Source organism: Triticum dicoccoides, chromosome 3B (assembly GCF_002162155.2).
Source record: "Triticum dicoccoides isolate Atlit2015 ecotype Zavitan chromosome 3B, WEW_v2.0, whole genome shotgun sequence".
Lineage (NCBI taxonomy): Eukaryota > Viridiplantae > Streptophyta > Magnoliopsida > Poales > Poaceae > Triticum > Triticum dicoccoides.
Window position 1 is genome coordinate 701,776,944 of NC_041385.1, and position 7,872 is coordinate 701,784,815.

Here is a 7,872-nt window from a genome sequence, read left to right on the forward strand (position 1 = left end):
CTGGTGGAAAGCTCTATGGTTAATGATTTTTGCATAAAGCCAATTTTTCCCTACTGCAAAGGAATAAAATTTATTTAACTATAATGGTGGTTGTTAAACATTGAGAATGGTTGACAACATTCTCAATCCCAATTAAGCATCATCATTAAACCCAAACAAATTATATTAAGTAACGTGATGAGATCAACATGATAATCCAAGAACTAGATACTCAAGATGTCCATAACCGGGGACACGGCTAATCATTATTAGTTTGTACACTCTGCAGAGGTTTGTGCACTTTTCCCCACAAGACTCGATCTCCTCCGTTAGTTTTCTCGCACTGCATGGTGTTTGAGAAACGGATGACCGAAACATAGTTTTTCAGAAGCGCTAGCACCTTACGATGGGTAGACCCGTACACCTACTTTCCCCTACATCTGCTAGTCTACCACTGTAAGAGTTCGCACGACTTAATCAACTATGCTAGAGCCCATAATAGCAAGTGGCTGCACACGGAAGTTTCTAGCATGAATAATCTTATGATCCCTTTGAGCCTGGGTGGCGGTCCAAAAACAAACAGGCAATCCCGGAATACCCAAGTGCCTCAATCCACCCAGATGTGTATTAAAGTTACCACCTTAAATAAACCATTAATTTTCAACCTCACATCTGTCATGAAAAATCACTCACTCAATCCACGTGTACTAGCATAGCATGGCATAATAAGCAAACCTAGAAGTAATTCCCAAGGGTTTGATAATAAAACATGTAATAGGTACTACCTCATCTACTTCCCAAAACCTACATATTAATCAGATCCTAATCATGCAATTGTTTGAGGATTTAAACTAATGCACAAAAACTGGGTAGTAAGGAGGTATGATCAAAGTGTGAACTTGCCTGTACTATTGATGAAGATGACTCGCACTCAACTCCTGATAGTACTATTCATCTCACTCCGTTCAATCTATCGTAAGCAAGCAATAGTAACCACACATAAGCAATCACTCAAAAGATCGGAAAGAATGAAGAAAACCATTCGGAAAACTTCGAAACCAAGCAAATGACTCTTGCAACATAAAATAATTTCTAACAGTACCAAAATTTACTGAATTCGGCCTTATCAGAAAGTTTAGGTCAAGAGCTTCGATTTGCAAAAAGAATCAACTAAAACGGAGTTATAAAACTCAAGGTACGACCAAACGAAGTTCAAATACTAAACTATTTGAAAATTCAAATGTTAAATTTTCAAAAACATGTTTAAGTTGTTTTACTGGAAAGAGGGGATCATAATGAAGAAGTGGGCGTTGGTTTCATTGGATTTGGACAAGCGAGCAGAAAGTAGTGATCGTTTGAAGTACATGGACTAATCTGTAAACAAACTAATCACAAACGGGTCCCTGGCCGAAAATAACAGAAAAAAACTAAAAAGCGAATGTTAGTTTCTATACCTAACCAGTGAACGTCTCTAAATAAAAGAAATAAGAAAAAAACAAAAGAATCTGGATCGTTGGATCCAGATCCAACGGCGAGGGAGGCGGCGGTTACCGCGGCGATCGCCGGAGTTCGGGAAGACGGCGGCGGCGGCTTCGGACGGGGATGGGGCGGTGGCTCCGAGGCTCGGCAGCGACGGCGGAGTAGCAGGGAAGGGGCGGCGCATCGAGGCGAGTCTGACAACGGCGTCAGCGTCGGTCGAGGGCGGCGGAGCTGCGGCGGTGGTGGCGAGATCCGGCGGCGGTGCGGGCGGCACAAAACGAGGAGGAGAGGAGGGTCCCGGGGCAGCCTTTTAAACGGCAGGGGAGGGGTGGCGACTGGCGTGGGCGAGGGGCAAGGAGGAGGCCGGGGCGGTCACGGCCGTCGAGGTTAGTGGCGGCGCGTGGTGGCTCGGGACTCTGTCCCGAGCTCGGGGACGAGCGCGGCTAGGCTGGGCCGTGGCTGCGGCTGGCCTGGCCCAGTCAGCGGAGGAAGTTTTTTTAAACATAAAGCAGACAGCAAAAATAAAATAAACTATACAAAATAAAAACATAATATAGGCATATAATATATCAAAATTTTCAGAAAAAGATTTCCTACAAGATGAACATTTTTCTAGTATCTAATAAAATCCACTCAAATTTAAATAAAGCAAAGAGTGCTACTATTGCAATAAAACCTCATAAAAATCATTTTAAAAATACCAAAATGATTTCAAATTTATTTCTCTCCAATTGTCCGATGTAGGGAATCATTTTACCCTAATGTCCATATATTTTATTTTTAGAGAAAAAATAATTTGAATAAAACCCAAATAAGCCCAAATTAAAAAATAATTTTCAAAGGGACTTTAAATTGGATTTCTTAGAAGCTCCCAACTCATATTTCATATGTTTTGAAGAAGTCATTTTATCTTCTCTCATGAAAATCATTGAGTTGCTTGAAGTTTCTGAAATTAAAAAATGTGTCCAAATGATATTCAAATCTTTTCAAAAACCCTGTTTCATTTATTTAAATGGAAGAAGTCATATCATCTTCTCTCTAGGGTTTTGTGTTGAAATGAATTTGAATTCATGGAGATCAGAAAGCAAAGGTGAAAGTTTGGGAAAGTCCTTTTATTCCCTCTCATTTAACTTTCAAAAGTTTCAAATTTCACTCAATCAATCACACAACAATCAAACAAACAACCAATCTATCTATTTAATATAACATTCCAAAATTTAGAATTTTGGGATGTTACAAACCTACCACCCTTAAAATGCATCTCGTCCTCGAGATTCGGAGAGGCTAGCAAGAAATAGGTTAGGTTTGGGGTCTTCAAAATCCATCGACCATCACAGGGGGTTCGGGGTGCTACCACCCTTAGAAACATTGTTACGGTTCCATCATTACTGTTGACAGTGTCGATCTCTTCAGATCTTCAGGATAATTTCCTTCTCTGGGCTCTTCCGGTAGTGGCATAACCTTTTTTTCCTTAATTCCTGTGACCATTCCATCTTGGTAAGGTTATTCCATGACTGGGCCTTCTTTACTAACAGGTCTGGCGCCAATACTAAACAACTATCGATATCTCATGATGGATAACAGTTTATGGTTTCTCCTGCAGGAAAAAGGGTCTGGGCTTCATCCTCACCGTATGACCTACGGTTGGCAAAAGCTGCCTTGTACAAGGGAAAAGTGCTATACCATTCTACGGTTTAATCAAGGTTTTGATTGTCGTCTCTCTACTATGGGTAAGTCACTCAGATTTACCATCCCACATAGCAAGGCGAATAATAAGAGTAAGTCGGTATGGTGACCAATCAATCCCGCACCCAAATCATTACCTTGTATACGGTTTAGGGAATCTCGCATTCTAACACTCGGTCATCCTCTCAAGCATTGTAGAATTTCTCTTGTCGAACAACCAAGTTCGAATAAATCCATTGATTCTGCAAGACAAACAAACATCTATCGTTTCTTCACATCTCTCAGGTTTTTCGTAACTCCTATAAAATCGTATGGGGGTAAGGTCACAATCTCTTCCAGGGTTTTTCCTTCAGCAAGAGTGTGCTTGCTTCTTGGCAGGTCCTGGGGCCTGTGGGTTATGGCCCATATTATCACTTGTAAACTTTGAACTCATCTCCGAGGGCAACTGATCATTATTCCAACATCCAGCTTCCTAGCATTCTTAAATCCATCCAATTGTACTGTCTCCCTTCCTTCTGTTGGTACCAAACTAGGATGTGATTACTCATACTCATCATAGAGTTACAATTGCCCCATACTTCCAACATCATACCTTCTTTACATCCAAATAGTACTTCATCCCTTCATACTCTTGGTATATCCCACATATCGCGACAAAACTCGTACTTGTTTAGTCCGAAATCCACTCCGTGGAATACCATTATCCTTTCCAGGGGTCAAATCTCCTCACAGGGTACTACCACCATTAAAATGCTCCAATTCTTCCATAGACCATATTTCTCATATCCTCGAAGATGGTCAGAAATCTTCCTTCATGGAATAACAACTCATAAAAATCCAAATCTATACCAACGATGCTACCTTCATTGATTCTCAAAGTATTACAATCTCCTGATTTTCCATTACATGCCTCAACTCAAAACCTCAATGAAAATAATTTTTCCCATTACTTCTACTGTATTTCCTTTTGTTGCAAACTCAACTATTTATCACAAGTCTCCTTCTCTTTGGGACAATCTCTTGCAAAGTGCCCTGCTTCATTACAGCAGAAACACGTTACTTCTGACAAATCTCGAGGTTTCCTCATGGTTACATAGCCTCCATGGGTCCTCGGCTTCCTTTTTGGGCAATTGCTGAAGTAGTGCCCTGACTTCTTGCACCTGAAACAGGTGATATGACTCAGGTCCTTCTTGGAATCCAATCTATTTCTCTTCCTGGACTTTTCCGTTCCAATCAGGGCTTATATTTCTTGTGGGTCATACTCTACTTCCTCTGTCGGGAATGCTACTAGATCTCCCTTCAAACAATTTTGGGAAAAGTGTCCTTCTTGTCCACATGACTAGCAGGACTTGGTGTAGGGTCTAATTGGGTCTTCTTTGGGTGTGTCCTCCACCTCTTCCTTCATCACAGATTCTTCTAAAATTTCCATGAGGGCTCCTTTCATTGCTTCTTTCTTCTGCTGGAGGGTTCTTTGTATCATGGGGTAAATGTGACACTGAGCAGGGTAGTGGCTAGTCCCTTCACACAAGAAACAAGTAATCTTCCTAGTTGGGCATTCTTCAGCTGGGTAACTTCCTTCACAATGAGGGCATTCATCCTTGTGTTCTTTATGGTTGTGTCCTATTCTCCACAAAGCTTGCATGCACGGAGTTTCTTCATATCCTTTCCATAAGGCTCCAATCTCTGGGACACAAACCGAGACTTTGGCAAGGTCAACTTAAATTCCTTCCAAGTGGTTACTCCTTGCCATCCATTGATGGTTTGGTACATCCTCCACCAAGTAGCAGCACCTCTTTCAAAGCACTGAAGAGCATGCTGGGTTATATCCTTTCCGGCTATAGTGTTATTCTCCATATGATCCTTCATGTTCTGAATCCATCGGTCCGTCTCCAATTGACTCATCGATCTAGAAAATACAAGCTCATCTCCATTTGTCCTCTATTGGGTCCATGGGTTTTGGGTGGGATAAGAGAGATAGAGAGGGATACACACAATACAAACAACAGTTTTGAAAAGATAGATTTTTATTTGTGTCTGTCAGGAAAACATCAAACAAATGACAGCTCACAAACATCGCATCTCAAGTAAGTATATAACAGGGGTTTGGTCTTCTAAAGGTTAACAAATCTTCAAAGTCGCCAAACTCTTCAAGTCTTGTTCATGTCTCCGATGGCTTCTTCTAATCATGATTGTCCATTCTCAAATTCTTTAGCTAGATCAGACAGTTTGTTGACGCGAAGTCTCTCATGACGCCCTTTAATATTCTGGAGTTGCATTCCAAACTTCTGGGTTTTAACATCCTCCGCATGAACCATAGTCCTACTGTCCTTGAGTTCCTGATGAATCTCCGGTATCTCGAGGTTTAGCGCCTCCAGCTTGGCTACTTTTAGCTTCTGGTTCCGAGTGCTTCATGAATTGCCTCCTTGTCAAATATAGCTTCCTGCATATCCATCTTAAACTTCTTGATGTAATACTCCAGATCCTAGTGATACACCAGCTAAGGTTAAAACTTGATCTCTTGCTGGTAGGTGCTCCATTAGCCCTTTTGTCATCCAACTCTTCCGAAAGATGCATGCTTAACACCTCACGGTGACATTAGCATGAGCGAGCGATAGCATCATGGAAATCCATGTTTATGACTATGTATCTGCCATGAGCTATCATTCCATAATTGATATCTCCTGTCTTGGGGTTTTCTTGACAAAAACTTTGAGTTCTAATGCTCCATGTTCCAGTCTTTATTCGATACACCGTGATCTCGGGTATTGACAACTTCCTTAGTCTGACAAGCTCTATCAGAGTAGCCTTCCTAGGTAATACCAATCTGGAAATTCTTCAAAGCCTTCAAATTCTCCTAGTCTTCGGAGTCTTCACCATTGTAGTTTCGTCATTGTAATGCACGACAAGATCCTCTTTATTCCAAAATGATCTTAGTTGTCCGATATCTTGTACTTCTTGGAGTGGTCTCATCAGTCGACTCTTCGTGGTCAAAAGGGAAAGAGGTATAGTCTCACTAAAAGGGAATATTTGAATAAGTTCAGAAGAGAAGAGAGGTAAAAGATCCTTTTTGAAAAGAAAGTTGTAGAGAAAAATCTTTCCTATGGGCTTGCCAGTTTCTAGGGTCACGTCCTACAGTCAACATGTGCTCTGATACCATCTTGTAGTGACCCAACCCGAATAGGTCAAGTCTCTGTGCTTAAGTGTCATCCCTGGATCGGTATGCTGACACACACAGTACTCGAGGATTTATAACAGAGGTAAATCACATGTATAAAATAACGTAAATGCTATTACCTCAATCCAAATAGCGGAAGTAACAAGGTTGTGGATTCCCATCAACACCAACGGCAAAGTTGAGTGAAGAAACTGTAACCCTAACGTATCACTTACTCGTCACAAGAAATCCTGCAACATGAGACGTTGCAGCCATGTAGGTCAGTACATTGAATGTACTGGTAAATTCACACCATAGAGCAATGATGAATAATAGCTATCACTACATGCATATATGGCTGGTGGAAAGCTCTACGGTTAATGATTTTTGCATAAAGCCAATTTTTCCCTACTGCAAAGGAATAAATTTTATTTAACTATCATGGTGGTTGTTAAACATTGAGAATGGTTGACAGCATTCTCAATCCCAATTAAGCATCATCATTAAACCCAAACAAATTATATTAAGTAATGTGATGAGATCAACATGATAATCCAAGAACTAGATACTCAAGATGTCCATAACCGGGGACACAGCTAATCATGATTAGTTTGTACACTCTGCAGAGGTTTGTGCACTTTTCCCCACAAGACTCGATCTCCTCCGTTAGTTTTCTCGCACTGCATGGTGTTTGAGAAACGGATGACCGAGACATAGTTTTTCAGAAGCGCTAGCACCTTACGATGGGTAGACCCGTACACCTACTTTCCCCTACATCTGCTAGTCTACCACTGTAAGAGTTCGCACGACTTAATCAACTATGCTAGAGCCCATAATAGCAAGTGGCTGCACACGGAAGTTTCTAGCATGAATAATCTTATGATCCCTTTGAGCCTGGGTGGCGGTCCAAAAACAAATAGGCAATCCTGGAATACCCAAGTGCCTCAATCCACCCAGATGTGTATTAAAGTTGCCACCTTAAATAAACCATTAATTTTAAATCTCACATCTGTCATGGAAAATCACTCACCCAATCCATGTCTACTAGCATAGCATGGCATAATAAGCAAACATAGAAGTAACTCCCAAGGGTTTGATAATAAAACAGGTAATAGGTACTACCTCATGTACTTCCCAAAACCTACATATTAATCAGATCCTAATCATGCAATTGTTTGAGGATTTAAACTAATGCATAAAAACTGGGTAGTAAGGAGGTATGATCAAAGTGTGAACTTGCCTGTACTATTGATGAAGATGACTCGCACTCAACTCCTGATAGTACTATTCATCTCACTCCATTCAATCTATCGTAAGCAAGCAATAGTAACCACACATAAGCAATCACTCAAAGATCGGAAAGAACGAAGAAAACCATTCGAAAAACTTCGAAACCAAGAAAATGACTCTTGCAACATAAAACAATTTCTAATAGTATCAAATTTTAGTTAATTTGGCCTTATCAGAAATTTTAGGTCAAGAGCTTCGATTTGCAAAAAGAATCAACTAAAACGGAGTTATAAAACTCAAGTTACGATCAAACGAAGTTCAAATACTAAACTATTTGAAACTTC